Source organism: Monodelphis domestica, chromosome 6 (assembly GCF_027887165.1).
Source record: "Monodelphis domestica isolate mMonDom1 chromosome 6, mMonDom1.pri, whole genome shotgun sequence".
Classification (NCBI taxonomy): Eukaryota; Metazoa; Chordata; class Mammalia; order Didelphimorphia; family Didelphidae; genus Monodelphis; species Monodelphis domestica.
The window spans coordinates 96,332,277-96,348,387 of NC_077232.1; the positions used below are offsets into that span (position 1 = coordinate 96,332,277).

A 16,111-nucleotide genomic window follows, 5' to 3' on the forward strand; every position below is an offset into this window, starting at 1 on the left:
CCTTTTGAGTCTGCACCATTACCTAGCATGATGCTGGGCATAAAATATGAGTTCAATGAATAATTGTTAACTGAACTTGACTGGACTAAAAACAAAACATTATTGTTGAAAAGAAGAAATTTGTTGAAAGTGATTCATGCTCCATGGCCATTTCGTGTAACAAAGGTCTATTTTTAATACTTTCCTGAATACTTTGCCACAAGGTATTTTTTCAAGGTCTCAAAGTCCTTTCTCTGGGATGGGCCTGATACAGGATTATTCATAAGCTCATAAAATGCTAGATTTAGGGCTAAAAGAGATCTTAGAGGCCATTTAGTCCAACCTCCTCTTTTTCCTCTCTAAGGATATTTTATTTTACAAATACATGTATAAAGATTTTGCATATAAGTTTTCTGAAGTTATCTGATCCAAATTCTTTTCCTTGCTCTCCTCCTTATTCCTGGAGCTGGTAAGCAATTCAATCCTGGTTATATATGTTTTATCATACAAAGCCTATTTCCATCTTGTTCATTTTTATAAGAGAATAATCACATAAAACCAAAATCCTGAAATAAAAACCCAAATAAACTAAAGTGAAAAATAGTATGCTTTGATCTGCATTCTGACTCCAACAGTTCTTTCTCTGGAGGTAGATTGTAATAAGTTCCTCAGAATTGTCCTGGATTATTGTATTGCTAATAGTACCTAAGTCTTTCACAGTGGATCATTCCCCAGTATTGCTGTTGACTGTGTATAATGTGCTCCTGGTTCTGCTTATTTCGCTGTATATCAATTCATGTAGGTCTTTCTAGCTCTTTCTGAAATCATCCTGTTCATTGTTTCCATCACCGTCATATGCCACAATTAGTTTAGCTATTCCCCAATTAATGGACATCTCAATTCCCAATTCTTAGCCACCAAAAAAAAAGCTGCTATAAATATTTTTGTAAAAGTTCTTTCTCTCTCTGTCTCTCTTTTCAAAATCTCTTTGGGATACAGTAGTATTACTGGACCAAAGGGTATGTGTTGTTTTATAGTCTTTTGGGCATAATTCTCAATTGTCTTCCAGAATGGTTAGAGTTCACAATTACACTGGCAATGCATTAGAGTTCCAATTTTGCTACATCACCTTCAACATTTATCTCTTTCCTTTATTGTCATATTGGCTAATCTGATAGGCATATGGTGGTAAGTCAGAGTTGTTTTAATTTGCATTTCTCTAATCAAGAACAATTTAGAACTTTTATATATGATTATTGATAGATTTGATTTCTTCATCTGAAAACTGCTTATTCATATCCTTTGACCATTTGTCAATTGAAGAATGACATTCTTTTTTAAAATATAATTTTATTTTAAAAATATTTTCCCATGATTACATGATTCATGTTCTCTCCCACCCTTCTTCCCTTCCCCCTTCTGGAGCTGACAAGCAATTCCACTAGGTTATACCTCTATATCACTCAAAACCCATTTCCATATTATTAATTTTTGTAAAAGAGTAATCTTTTAAAAATCAAAACCCAAATCATATATCCTATAAACAAGTAACAAATCATATGTTTTTCTTATGTGTTTCTATTCCAACTGTTATTTCTCTAGATGTGGACATCATTCTTTCTCATAAATCCCTTTGGATTATCCTGGATCATTGCATTGCTATTAGTAGCAAAGTCTATTATATTTGATCCTACAGTGTGTATAATGTTCTCTGGTTCTGCTCATTTCATTCCACATCAGTTCATTTAGGTTTTTTCAATTCTTATAGAAATCAAATGATTCACCATTCCTTATAGCACAATAGTATTCCATTACTATCATATACTACAATTTATTCAGTCATTCCCCAATTGAGGGACATCCCCTCATTTTCCCATTTTTTTGTCACCAGAAAAAGCACAGCTATAAATATCTTTGTACAAACAGATTCTTTCCCTTTTTAAAAAATCTCTTTGGGATACAAACCTAGTAGTGGTATTGCTAGATCAAAGGGCATGCATTCTTTTAAAGTCCTTTGGGCATAATTCCAAATTGCCTTCCAGAACCAGAAATGCATTAGTGTCCCAATTTTGCCACATTCCCTTCATATTATTTTCCTTTACTGTCATATTAGCCAATCTGCTGGGCATAAGGTGGTAATGATTTGTATTCTTATAAATTTGACTTAGTTCTCTCTATATTTTATAAATGAGACCTTTATTAGAGAAATTTGTCATAAAAAGTTTCCCCTACTTTGTTGTTTCCCTTCTAATTTTGGTTATATTGGTTTTATTTGTACAAAAGCTTTTTAATTTAATATAGTAACAATTATTCATTTTACATCTTATAGTGGTCTCTATCTTGTTTGGGCATAAATTCTTCCCTTTTCCAAAGATATGACAAGTAAACTATTCTATGCCTCTAATTTACTTATGATATCGCCCTTTATGTCTAAATCACATATCCATTTTGACCCTGTCTTGGTAGAGAGTATAAGATAATTGGTCTATCCCTAATTTTTGCCATACTGTTTTCCAGTTTTCCTAGCAGTTATTGTCAGATAGTGAGTTATTATCCCCAAAGCTCTGGGATCTTTGGGTTTATTATACACTATATTGCTAACGTCATTTATCCTTCATCTATTCCACTGCTCTACCATTCTATTTCTTAGGTAATTCCAGGCTGTTTTGATGATTACTGCTTTATAATACAGTTTGAGATCTGATAATGTTAGGTCACCATCCTTCATACTTTTTTTTATTAATCCCCTTGATATTCTTGATCTTTTGTTCTTCCATATAAATTTTGTTATTATTTTTATAACAGTTTTTTGGCAGTTTGGTATGGCACTGAATAAGTAAATTAATTTGGGTAGAATTGTCATTTTATGATATTAGTTTGGTCTGCACATGATCAATTAATGTTTTTCCAACCTTTTAATATAGATTAAAAATCTTTTTATAGATGAAAAGTCAGCCCCCTCCAATTATGTAATTTACCTAAGGGCATAGACATAGAAGAGGCAGAGACAGTATTTGAACCTTGGTCTCCTGACCTGAATGTTACTACTTGATCCACTCAAATACATTTCCTGGTACATCTTCCATTTCCCAATCCTTAGAGATGCTCACATCTCCCAAACTGCTACTACATACCTTCCACATGATCTTGTATGTCTTTTGTATATACACATATATACACTGCCTCTCACAGTTAGATTGTAAGTTTCTTGAGGGCAGTGACTTTTGTTTTTGCCAGTGACTAGCACATAGTACTTGGTTAATAAATACTTGTTGATGGATTGAAATCTACATCAAAAGCCCTGATTTCCGAGGGAGCAGAAATAAGAGGGATGGCTTCTATGACTGTTGTCCTTTTCTTCCCCTCCCTATCTTGTACCCCAGGAACCACTGCCATGACCTCACATCCTGACATGAAGACTTTGAATTCTGCAGCCCTGTAAGCCCACCTTCTTCTCTTTTAACAGATTGCTACAGATGCCTGAGGGAGTTTTTGATGTGTGGCCTGTTATCTATACCATCTGGGTACATCATGCCTGAGGGTGACTTTATACTGAAGGTATTACTTAGAAAGGTCATCTAAAATATTCTTTTGCTAGCAGAAATAGGAGTGTGAAAATTATTGCTTGGATTTTGGGAATACTTAATAAAAATTCTAAGACTAAAAAGAGAATTATGAGTAGCATATATGAATTAGTAGAGAATTATTCTTATCTTCTAGGAAATTCTCTTGACACTATAATAAGATCACTAGAACTAGTGTTATGAGCTGTCCTTATTTTCTACTCATACACTTACTCAAACAGCTACTTCTCTGCTTCTCTTACCAGTTTTATGACCTTCTATAACCCACAATTCCAGTTTCTGTATAGATTTTGCTTCTTCATTACTTAGGAGTTATTCTTTATGAAAGCACAGGGTTATCTGTTCTTTCTGCATAATCCCTTATGCCCTTGTTTTGTGTATTAGCTTTAGCTCTCTCTAGTTATATTCCAGGGGCATATATTTGGAGCTGGACTCCAGAGGACATCACTGATCTGTATCATTTAGCCTCCTCTAGAGCCATCAGCCACTATAGTGTGACTCCATGTAACCAGCTTTTCTATAAACCATTTAAAAGGACAAGATATGAATGATACTCATGGTTTGGGGTCTATGATCTGGATTCTGATTTTTTTACTCTCTTGTATTTAAAATTTGGTTATCTTTCCCAATGGAAATACTCAAAAGTAGTAATCACAGAATCCTAGAACTGGAACACATATGATTTGAGGTTAAGAACATAAATCTTGGTGTAAAAACAAAAAGTTCAGATTTGAGAATCAAGTCTACCACATAAATTTGACATACAAATATTCACCTCATTGGACCTCAGTTTCCTCATTTGTCAAATGTAGAGGTTGGAGTAGATGATCTCTAATGTTTCAGATAGATCTAACAGTCTATTATGATCCTAGAGATTCTTTTGTTCAAACTTTCCCTATTTACCCTCCCTACTCTTGTTTGCCATGTTGGCAGATGAAGGAATTTGCTTACAATAATACAAAAATAGGTGGCAGAGAATCCCAGTCTCTTTAGTCCTGCTCCAAATGGGCCCCACTTTTGAAACTTGTTTAAATTTTTGGCACATGGAGTTCTCAATCAGTGGAAGCTGTTATACCAAGGTCAGCTAGGTTTTGCAATGGATATAGTATTAGGTCTGGAGTCAGGAAGACCTGAATTCAAATTCAGCCTCAGACTCTCATACTCTGGGCAAGTCACTTCTCCTCTGGAGATTCTAGTGTCTTTGCCAAGAAAACTCAAATGGGGTCATGAAGGGACACAATGGAAACAACATGAACAACAACATGGTGGTATTACACTTGTATTTCCTCCAACTGAGGGATAATAGCTAAATAAAATAAATATTAAATAGATAAAATAATTAAATTAATTTAAAAAATTAAATTAAAATTAGATTAAATAAATAAAATTAAACAAATTAAAAATTAAATAGATAAAAGCTAATAGATCTCTTGAGTTTGGTAACTCTGAGTTGTAGTAAGGCTAACAGTGATGAGGTTCACATTAGGATCAGTACCAATATGGTGAACCTTTAGGAGGTGATGAGGTTAGGGTTAGGAGTTACCAGGATGCTTAAAGAGATGTCAATTGGTCCAGGTTGGAAATAGACCAGGATAAAGCTTTAATACCAATCAGCAATTAGGTCAGACTCCTGAGTGGCCACTGCTCTTCCAATCTAGAAGAGAGAGGAAGACAGTTTCTCCAAATAAACAAAGTAAAGGTTATTCTCCAACAGGATTCATTTTGTTTTTTTTAAATTCCCATCCCATCTAAAAATCCACTCATGAGTGGAGAGGCTCGATGACACAGTGACTATCACTATTGCTAGAATCCACTTGTCAACATCAACCTGTTTTTTTTTAGACTATAGTAAGAAGGGCTTTTCCTTCTCAGACTCAGAATGGAGTACAGAAAATGGCTTAGGTAGAGGATCTGGGGAAGGCTTTGTCTTCATTTGAAGAAATTACAGGAGTTTCTGTTTCTCAGCACTCAGAACAACAATATTTAAGAAATAATGCATCAGGGGAAAAAATTCAAAAATGTCTCCCCCCCCCATTAAAAGAATACAGTTCTCTTTTCTGAGAGGAAATGACCATATAGAATATGTCTTGTCTCTGCAATTCTTTTAAATCATTGCTTGACTTGGCTGCTAATTTATACATAAAATTTAATTTCAGGTATTTTGCATAATCACAGTCCACCATAGTATTTTAAGTTTGGAAAATAATTCTTACTGTGTCCTTGTTCACTTCTTGTCAGGCAGATACAGAGGGCTGAATACTACCACTTGAGCTTCTAGTTTTCCTAGAAGCAACAATAGTAATATTACAGAGTCTTTGAGCATCATTGATGAATGATAATCCTGGGAAATCCCATTTGCCTTGCTGCCTCTAGCTGGATGATGCCCTCAGTCCCCTTAGACAAAATGCAGGCTGTCACAGGACAGCGCTATCAAGAGATTGACTTTCCTTACATATCCGCAAGGTCACCAAGATTAAACATTCTCCAGGGAAACACAGGAAAAAAAAGTAGAATGTCAGCATCACCTTCCCTCCAAGAGAAAAAGCCCAATGACATTTCCAGAAAGGATTGAGTGTCCCTGACTGTGAGAACAGGAAGGAGACTAAAATGTTAAATGCAAAAGGAGAAGGTTACTGCCGGGAGATTGGCCATGGAGCTATGATTTTATATCAAGAATGTCTTTCTCCTCACCTTCTGAGAGAAAAAGACAGACAGAGACAGAAGGACAGAGACAGAAAGATAGAGATGAAGAAGAGGATAGAGAAAGAGAGAGACAAAGTTGGCTATTAGATTAGTTGAATTTTACCTTGGAAGGGAGAGATGTATGGAGGTGAGGTGCATCCTTATTAGATATGAATTGATAAATTGCCAGCAAGAGAAAGAGATTGGGGAGGGGGAAGGGAAGAGAGAGAGAGACAGAGACAGAGACACAGAGAGAAAAAAAGAGAAACTTTCAGATAATATTGATTATGGGCACTCTGAATCTCATTCTCAGCTCTTTTGATAACTATGACTAATCTGAGTTAATAATAACTTGTATTTATATAAGGCTTCCATATTTTAAAGGGTTTTGTATATATTATTTAAACTTCACAACAGCCCTACAAAGTATTCTTATTCCCATTTTCCACAGATGGGGTATTATGAGATGTTAAATGACTTATTTGCTCATTGTCAAAGAAATAACAAGAGTGAGAGGAAGGATTCAAATCCAGATCCCTCCTGACTTCCTATCAAATGCATCATCTGTAATACCATACTGCCTTTTTTATAATACCTTCTTTTCTTGGCTCCTCATTAAGGTCTCAATAGCTGGTGCTGCTTGGACAAGGCCTCATTACCTGAAAACTATTATTAATGAGCAGAGACTGGGTGTCATATTCATAGATATGCTCTAAGATCATGTGTATCACTAAAGATCAGTATTCAGACGGTCACTGACGGGACCAACTGTAGTTGAAGCCTGTCTTGGTGTCACCCCTTAAGTGTCTTTTCCAAGTATCTTGTATGACATGCTGGGAATGTCTTCCCCATTTACCTCTCAATTTACACCTTATGAGGATGTATCTCACTTTTATAACCTCTTCTCCTTCCAAGGTAACATTCAACCATTTAATACCAAAATTTGTTCCAATCACTTAATAGGAGTTGACTGGAGAACACTATTCTACTGCTCTCTGTAACTATCCTTATTGAGGTAGAATACAATGAAGTTATTAGCTCTCCATATAGGATCACAGATTTAGGACAAAAAGGAACTGTAGAGGAAATCTAGTCCAATATCCTTATTTTAGAGACCTTCCCTTTCTTTTCCTTTCCTCCCAATACTTACCCTCTCCTTCTTCCCTTCTTTCCTAGTCTTCCTTTTCCCCTCCTTTCTTCAAATATTTTTTAAACAACCCACTATGGGCAAGGTACTATGTTCAGTGTTGGATTAACAGAAAGAAAAAGACATAATTCCTTCTCTCAAAGGGCTTAGTAAAAGGCTAAATAATGTGGTGAAATAAGTATGATAATAGAAAAGGAAAAAATAGTGTGCATAACAGAGGAACATGGAACATCTTCAGATTTGTACTTCCTTATGGGTTGCACAGAGCATTCAGAGATAGGCTTCTCCTTTGTAGTTGGCCAGAGAATATATGATTGCTTTATATAGGATCTAGCAAGAAGGTAGCAATAGAAATACAATACAAGACAGTTTCTATCTCTGACCTTCCAGTATGACTAAGTGAAGCACTAGGATAATATCCATAGTGCTAATGGACAGGGGAATGATAGACATGGAAAATAATTTGCTCCAATACAAAAATCAAGAGGACTTGGGAGAGTTATCATCAAAGGTGAAATGAAGAAGTCAAAAAGACTTGGGAAAAAAAGAATGATAATTTATTGAGAGTATATCCCTCCCCAACTTCACACATGATACCCTGCCTTGCCTTCCTAGTCACTTCTGACATTTGTAAATCTTCTTTGTTATTTCCAATAAATTGGATTCAGGTGGGATGAAGAATGCTTCTCAGTGAGCCCTATCAGTCTACTGTAAATTTCTTCCTCAAACTTGGTGAAAAGAGCTGGCAGTTGAAGCTTTTCATTGAACTCACTCACTTTGGCCATCTTCTCTGGGACATTCTGTCCACAATTCTCTTCTAAGATCTTTCTTTTCTCAGATAGTGCCAGCTGAAGCTAAATTTGTTGTCTTGGACATCCATGCCAAACTTGCCAGTCATATGGGGGTCAACAAAAATGGTCAAGGTAATCATTCTGAAATTGAAAAAAATAATTTCCCATCTCCTGAAGAATACTTTCCACATTGGTGTGTTCTTTCTCCCCATCTATGCCTGCTTTGTACATAGCAGCAGCAAATGGCAAGTAGAAGGAGAAGAAAGACATCTTGTATTTGATTTAATGATTTTTATTTTGATAACAAATTTCCACATAAGTTTTCTGATGTTATATGATCCATATTGTCTCCCTCCCTTCTTCCCTCCTTCCTCCCAGATCTGATAAGCAATTCAATATGGGTTATACATGGCCATCTTGTATTTGTTAATGGTTTTATATCTCTGCTCAGTGAATCTTGCAAAATCAACCTTGCCCTAAGGAGCCATAACAAGATCAATGATTTGGCCAAAAGAGTTCAATGAGGCTCAGGTAATAGGGCTGCCCATGGCAGTAGTGCTTCAGCAAGTCTAGAAATAGGCATCCAACAACATGGCATCACTGATGGCATCCAACCCAATATCAGGCATCTTATGCCAGCATGACTATTCCCAGTGGGTAAGAGAAGAATCTATGATATCATTTGTCACTAGGAAGAAAGCCTAGATCAGCTCTCCACACCAGCCCACTGCTAGTACCATCTGTACTAGTACTACAATACTAGTACTGTAGACCATCTGTATCCTATTTTCAGGGTTCCATCAACTCCCAGATGTAAAGGTTAAAATTAATGGCTGGATGGTCACAAGTATTTATTATATTGTGAGTCAGAAATGTATTTACAAATATCTACAAATAGAAAGGAAAAAAAAGGAAATGTGAGGGGGGATAGAGAAGTTATATATCGAGTAACCTAAATGTTTTGCTCTGTCTCTGCTTAATCTAGGCAGAGCTCTCAACCAGGAAGGCTGGTAATGAGTAATCACAGGGCCTCCTCCAAGATGGAAGCTAGTTTCTCCAGAAACTAGGAAAGGGGTCAGCCTTTTGCTCACCCAATGAAGTAATCCAAGAGTTAGAGTTCAATTAGAAGCCAAGCTCTGAGCCCACGATCCAAGCCATAGTCTCCAGTGAAGCCCCCTCAAAGACTATCTAAGACTATCCCCAGAAGACAATCTCTTCAGATTATCTTCTCAAAGACAATCTGCTCTGAAGGAGTTTGGGGCTTGCTTTTTATGGTGACTTCTTGTCCCCTCCCCTCTTCACAGGGGTCAGTCACAGTTTCCTAATTGTCTAGCACTGGAGGGGGTGGGGGTGGGGGTTGGGGGGCAGTGTCTGTAGGATCAACCTCTAACCTTCTGAAGATTAACTTCTCATCAAAAAGATTAACAGGTTCCTGGATTTGATTGAATTTCTAGGGGGTGTGAATTCTCTAAGCACCTTGCTAGCTTCTCACCTAGTACTAAGTAGAGTGTTTAATCTTGTACTGATTCAATTCAAAAGTAGACAAGGGGGAGTTAATCTGTCTTCAGTCTAGTGAGGTACTAAGTAGGGATACGTAAGTTATTGTTAACTCGGAATAGTCAATAGAGTAAAGAATTCTCGTTTACACAGAATACCATCATCACTGAAAAGCCCAAGTTTTTTCTTTTTCACCAAGGGTACTGTACTTCAAGACTATCTTGAGCCTGGCCATGGCATCTTCTACTCCAGGGTGTCCCATCCCATCTTCGGTCAGGATTTTTGCCATTTGGGAGAAATTATGAACAAAGTTTTGCTTCTGTTGGGCAAAAGCTGATATCTGATCCATGTTAATTTTGATCCTGGGATACAGCCTTGTTCAGACCTGATAAACTTTTGCTATGCTGGCTGCGTGTGATAATGAATCTAACTCACAAAAGAGATGAAATAATCCTGAGACTCTGAAGTGGCTCACAAGAATTTTGAACCATCTCTGTAGAAAAGCCACCTCGTTACAATTAGGCAAGTAAACAGCAGATGGCAGTAACAGCTCAATAAAGAAATTAACCCCATCAAAAACAACCACAGCTCTTATCCCAGCACCTAATATTGTCAACTTTGTAAGGAAATACAGGTACTGAGCAATATCTTTGGAGGTAGAGGTGTCCCAACTGGGACATACCCCTATGAGTCTGAGTTATGTGGCCACAGTATTCTTTCCTCTTTACAACAATAATGTAAGGATATGAATGAGAATATAATCTCATACATGAATTAGTATTTGTTGTTTTGTAGTTGTTACTAACCTCACCATTCAATGTGGTGAAACATCTTTGTTTTGAAGTAAAGGGTGCTCTGCTTTCTTGTGGTGGAAGGGAATCATCACAGGGTTCTGAATACATATTGACCCAAAGAGTATTTAAGGCAGTTAGGTGGTATGGTGAATAGAATATTGAGCCTGGAGTCAGGAAGATATGAATTCAAATCCAACTTCAGTCATTTACTAGCTGTATGACCATGGAAAATTGTTTAACCTTTATTTTCTTCCATTTCTTCATCAGTAAATTGTAGATAATAATAGTACCTACTTCACAGGACTGTTTTGAAGATCAAATATGATGATATTTGTAAAGAGCACAGAGCCAGGCACATAGTAAGCATCATATAAATATTACCTGCTATTGTTTTGAACTGGAGAATAGCTTCCATGAGTCTATTATGCATGGACTGCAAATGTGCAGAGACCATGAGGACAGGAGGTACCATTGGCTCATCTTCATAGCATTTCTTTACCATTCCATAGAAATCTCTTCACCCTGGAAGCCCACTTCACACCCCTAGACTCTTTCTCACACTGGGAGCACCTTCCAGCTCTGTGGCCTCACCTTCTGGTTGGCTGGTTTTTTCTAGAACTTTTAATTGAAGGAAGAGATCCAGGACTTCACCAAATTCATTCCTCCCCAGGCTGCACTCCTAAGTCTCCATAGGTCTTTGTCATGTCTGGGGGCTGAGTACTTTCACCCATTGCCCACTTTTCAGCTACATTTAGGCTTTGTCTTTCCTCCTTGAGAATATAAGCTACTTGCGGGCTGGGACTATTTTTCTTTCTGCTTGTATTTGTATTCCTAGCATTTAGCATAGTCCTGGAACATTATAAAGCATTTATTGATTCTTGTGGACTATTTGAGAAGAAAAGGACTGATGAGAGTTCAGAGAGAGAGAAATAATAAATTCTGACTTAAGAAAGGGGAATTACTGAAGGTTTCTTGTAGGAGATGACATCTGAGCTAGGTCTTGAAGAATCAATAAAAGGAAATAGAAAGAGAGAGATAGAATTGTAGATTGGAGAGTATCTTCTTGATTTGGGGAATGATATGAACAAAAGTATAGACCTGGAAATGTGTCAAGATATGTTTCTTGGAAGATGATCAAATGGGTAAAGAGAAATAGTGAGCAATTATAATGCTGGAGAAATGTGGAAAGACTGTGGAATAAGTTAAATGTCAACCTAAGAAGTTTGGACTTTATTCTGTAGATAAATGTCCCTTTTCAAATACTGACCTTCCAGAGGCTAGTCTTCCAAAGAAGGGACTCTAATGGGGGGATTTCAGGCTAGGGAGAGAGAATAGTGATATGATGAGTGAAGCTGATATTTTGGAGATAGGCAGGGCTTTATGGCACATCTCACAATGAAGAGAGGGATATCTGAATTCCCACTGCCCTTGCTAGTAATGCTTATCAGGGGAATTGGTACTCTGAATGATAGAAAATAACATTGGCTTTCTCATTATTGTTTTAAACATTTTACATTTCATTTTATATTGCAAAGCCCAATCATACAGCATATATAAATCCATCTTATTCATTCATATCTACATCTCTTATAATTTAGCAACTGTAAAAATGAAAAAGTACAGTGGACAATTCAAAGAAAAAGAAAATGAGCATTATAATTTGTTATAAAGTCAATTTAATCCCATTATTAGGTAATATAATGATCTTAATTAATATCCTAATTTTCTGGTCTCTTCAATAAATTAGGACACAATTGTCTAGTTACTTTTCCTTTTCCCATTTTTAATATTCTTACTGAGCACAGATACCATCAAATTTCACCATGTTCTTTTTGACCTTAGCCTTTCCTGTGAAAATTACCCAATTCTCTTGGCTCACAGCTTAGGTCCAAAAGGGGAAAAAGGCTTATGCTAGACACCACAATATATACTTCATAGCCTGTATGTCCTAGGGTAAGTCATTGACCTTTCTGAGTTTCAGTTTCTTCATTTATATAATTAAGATAATATCTAGAGTAACTACTTCACACCTCATTGTTCTGAAGCTCAAATCAATCCATCATCACATTTTTTAAGTGCCTACTCTGTCTTGGGCTCTATGTTAAGCCTTGGAATTTGAAGACAAAATGTTCCTGCCTTCAAGGAATTTTCATTTTATTGGTAGAAACAACATATATACCTACTATATGTATCTGTATAAATGATAATTATGGGGAGGAGGGCAGTGGTAGGATTATTAAAAAAATCTTTTTGTAGAAGGTGGCATATTTCAAATGAGAAAATATATGTGAACTACTTTGCAAACTTTAAAAGTATTCTAAAAATGTCATTTATTATTGTTACAATCATATCTTGCAAGATCATAATGAAGATTAAATCACTAATGCTTATGAAAGTGCTACAGAAATATAAGTAATTATTAGCAGTTTTTCTAGAAGAATGGAATGGCTCCAGGGGTCCTGGAGGGTTACTGAAGCACTGAATAAGTGCTTGTTGACTACTTTGAAATGAGATAATGTATATAAAGCATTTAACCTTAAAAGCACCATATAAACATTAGCTGCCTTATTATTATTACTATTTTCCTTCCAACATATGTGTTTACTTGTGGGAATGAGACATAATTCCTTACTATAGTATTCTGGAGATAGCTATTACTGTGCTAATGGTCTTCTGTCAGATGGTATTATCCCACTCTCTCTTGGTGCTTTCTTCATCCCCCTTACCCCCAGCCAGGGTCCAGTCCCCATTGCACCACTCTTCTGGGGCTTTGCCTTCTACTCCAATTCCTACCAGAGGTAGAGATTGGATTACCTGGGGATTTGGTGGGACCCTGCTTCCAATGAGACTGAACCTGCTATCAGACAATCCTTTAGAAAAATGGATAGCAAGAGGGTTGGGGCCAAGATGGTAGAGAAGGTACAGAGACCCTTGTCATCTCTATAAAATTATCTTCCAAACAACTTTGATTAAAAACCTCAAAACAAATTCTGAAATGGGAAAATCCACAAAAAGGCAGGGTGAAACAGTTTTTCAGTTAAAACACCTTAGAAGACTGGTGGGAAGGATTTGTCAAGCTGGGATGGAAGTGGAGCACAGACCAGCAGTACAAAGGTAGGCCTCATCTTTACAAGACAGCATAGACCTTTGGGATGGCTGAATCAGTAGCAAAGGCTTCCAGAGCTCTCAGCTAGAGATGGTTGGGGGGGGCAGTCTGACAACTGGTTAGAAGGAGAGTACAGGGATCGCTTTGACGGTTCTGGGTACAGGATTCTGTTGTATTGTCCATACACAGATCCAGGTCACAGTCCTGGGTTGTAGTCCTAGGGTGAGGAGGAGCACTAGCATGTACCAGCACTTGTGGCTGCGGGGGACTAGGGAACCCTGGTCACAGTTTCAAGGAGGAAAAGAATGTTTGTGGTTGCTCAGAGACCACCTTGGAAGATTTGAAAACTTGTAGATCCCCAGAGCTGCCTCTGAAGGCAGCTGCACAAAGAACCTGAACCTTTGGAATAGTGCTCCCTTCGTCATAGTAACAAAGCCCATCTGTAACAGTTTTTTTAAGTTAAAACACAAACAAAAGGCTAGAAAATGCACAAACAATAACAAAAGAAGAGACTCAACATAGAAAGTATTTTGGTGACAGAGAAGGCAAAAACATAAACTCAGAAGAAACATCCAAAGCCTCCAAGAAAAATATGACTTGGTCTCAAGCCAAAAAAGGGATTCTTTGAGGAGCTCAAACAATATTTAAAAAAACTCTATAAGGGAGATAGAAGAAAAAATGGGAAAAGAAAGAGTGATGCAGGAAAACCATGAAAAATTGTTGATAGCTTGGTAAAGGAGGCACAGAAAAAAGGTACTGAGGAAAATAATACATTAAAAAGCAGAATTAGCCAAATGCAAAAAGATACACAAAAATTTACTGAAGAGGAAAAACTTTTTAAAAATTGAATTGGCCAAATGGAAAAGGAGACACAAAAATTCACAATAGAAAATAATTAAAATTAAAAATTAGAATTGGACAAGTGGAAGCTAATGACTTCATGAGATATCAAGACAGAATCAAACAAAGTAAAAAAAAAGAAAAAGAAATAGAAGAAAATATGAAATGTTTCACTGGAAAAACAATTGACCTAGAAAACAGATTCAAGAAAGATAATCTAAGAATTATTGGACTACCTGAAAGCTATGAAAAAATTATCTCAGGCATCATCTTTCAAGAAATTATTAAAGAAAACTTTTAATATTCTAGAACTAGAGGATAAAATAGAAATGGAAAGCATTCACTGATCATTTCCCTGAAAGAGAAAAAAGGAAAATTTCTAGGAATATTATATCCAGATTCCAAAACTCAAAGGTCAAGAAGAAAATAATTCAAGCAGGCAAAAACAAACAAGTCAAATATCATGGAATCAAAGTCAGGGTAACACAAGATATAGCAGTTTCTACATTAAAGTATTGGAGGACTTGGTACATGATATTTTGGAAGGCAAATGACTTCAACCAAGAATCACCTACCCAGAAAAAACTTCAGGGGAGAAAATAGGCATTCAATGAAATTGAAGACTTTCAAACGTTCATGATGAAAAGATCAGAACTGAATGGAATATTTGATTTTCAAATATGAGACCCAAAAGTAATAAAAAAGTTAAATAGGAAAGAGAAATCAAAAGACATTCAATAACATTAAACTGTATATATCCCTAAATAGGAAGGTGATTCTCACAACTTTTAAGGAATGCATTGGGAGAAGGGAAAAGAAAGAAATAGAATGGGGTAAATTATTTCACATAAAAGAGGCATGAAAGAGCTTTCATAGTGGCAGGAAAGATGGGGGTAGGTGGGTAGGAAAGGAAGCACTTGCTGTCATGGGATTTGGCTCAAAAAGGGAAAAATGCACACAATCACTTGTATAGAAATCCATCTTACCCTACAGAAAAGTAGGAGGGAAAGGGAATAAGAGAAGGTAGGGTAGGGCTGTAGAAAAGAGAGCAAATTGGGGGATGCTGTTGTGAGAAGCTAAATACTTTTGAGGACAGACAGAATGATAGGAGAGAGAAAGGGATAAATGAGAGGTAGAAAATAAGATGGAGAGTAATACTCAATATCATAATGTTGAAAAAATGTACAAGTCTCTCATGAAAGCCTTGTTTCTCAAATACATAGAGAAATGAGTGGAATGTATAAGAATATGTCATTCTCCAACTGATGAATGGTCAAAGGATATGAACAGGCACTTCTTCAACACAATACTTAAAGCTATCTACAATCATGTGAAAAAATGTTCCAAATCACTATTAATTAGAGAAATGCAAACTAAAACAACTGAAGTATTGCTCAGTCCCTATCAGATTGACTATTATGGCAGAAAAAGAAAATGACAAAACTTTGAAGGGATGTAGGAAAATTGAGACATTCATGCACTGTTGGGAAATTGTGAACTGATTTAACCTTTCTAGAGAGCAATTTGGAACTATTTCCAAAGGGGGTATAAAACAGAACATAACCTTTGACCCAGCAATATAACTACTAGGTTTATATCCCAAAGAGATAAAAAACAAAAATGAAAAGGACCTCATATGTACAAAAAAATTTAAAGCAGCTTTTTTTTTTGTATTGGCAAAGAATTAGAAA

At 36.4% G+C, this 16,111-nt stretch overlaps 1 long non-coding RNA gene across 6 annotated transcripts in view; it reads left to right on the forward strand.

Moving 5' to 3' along the window:
• LOC103100731 (uncharacterized) overlaps window positions 1–16,111 on the forward strand; it is a 193,410-nt gene that overhangs the window by 117,961 nt on the left and 59,338 nt on the right. For 5 of the 6 annotated variants that reach the window (XR_008912827.1, XR_008912828.1, XR_008912829.1 and 2 more), the window contains one exon: window positions 3,446–3,537. The exons of the other annotated variant lie outside the window; for it this stretch is intronic. This is a non-coding gene — a long non-coding RNA (uncharacterized LOC103100731). The remainder of the gene's footprint in view (window positions 1–3,445; window positions 3,538–16,111) is intronic. 6 annotated transcript variants of the gene reach the window in all.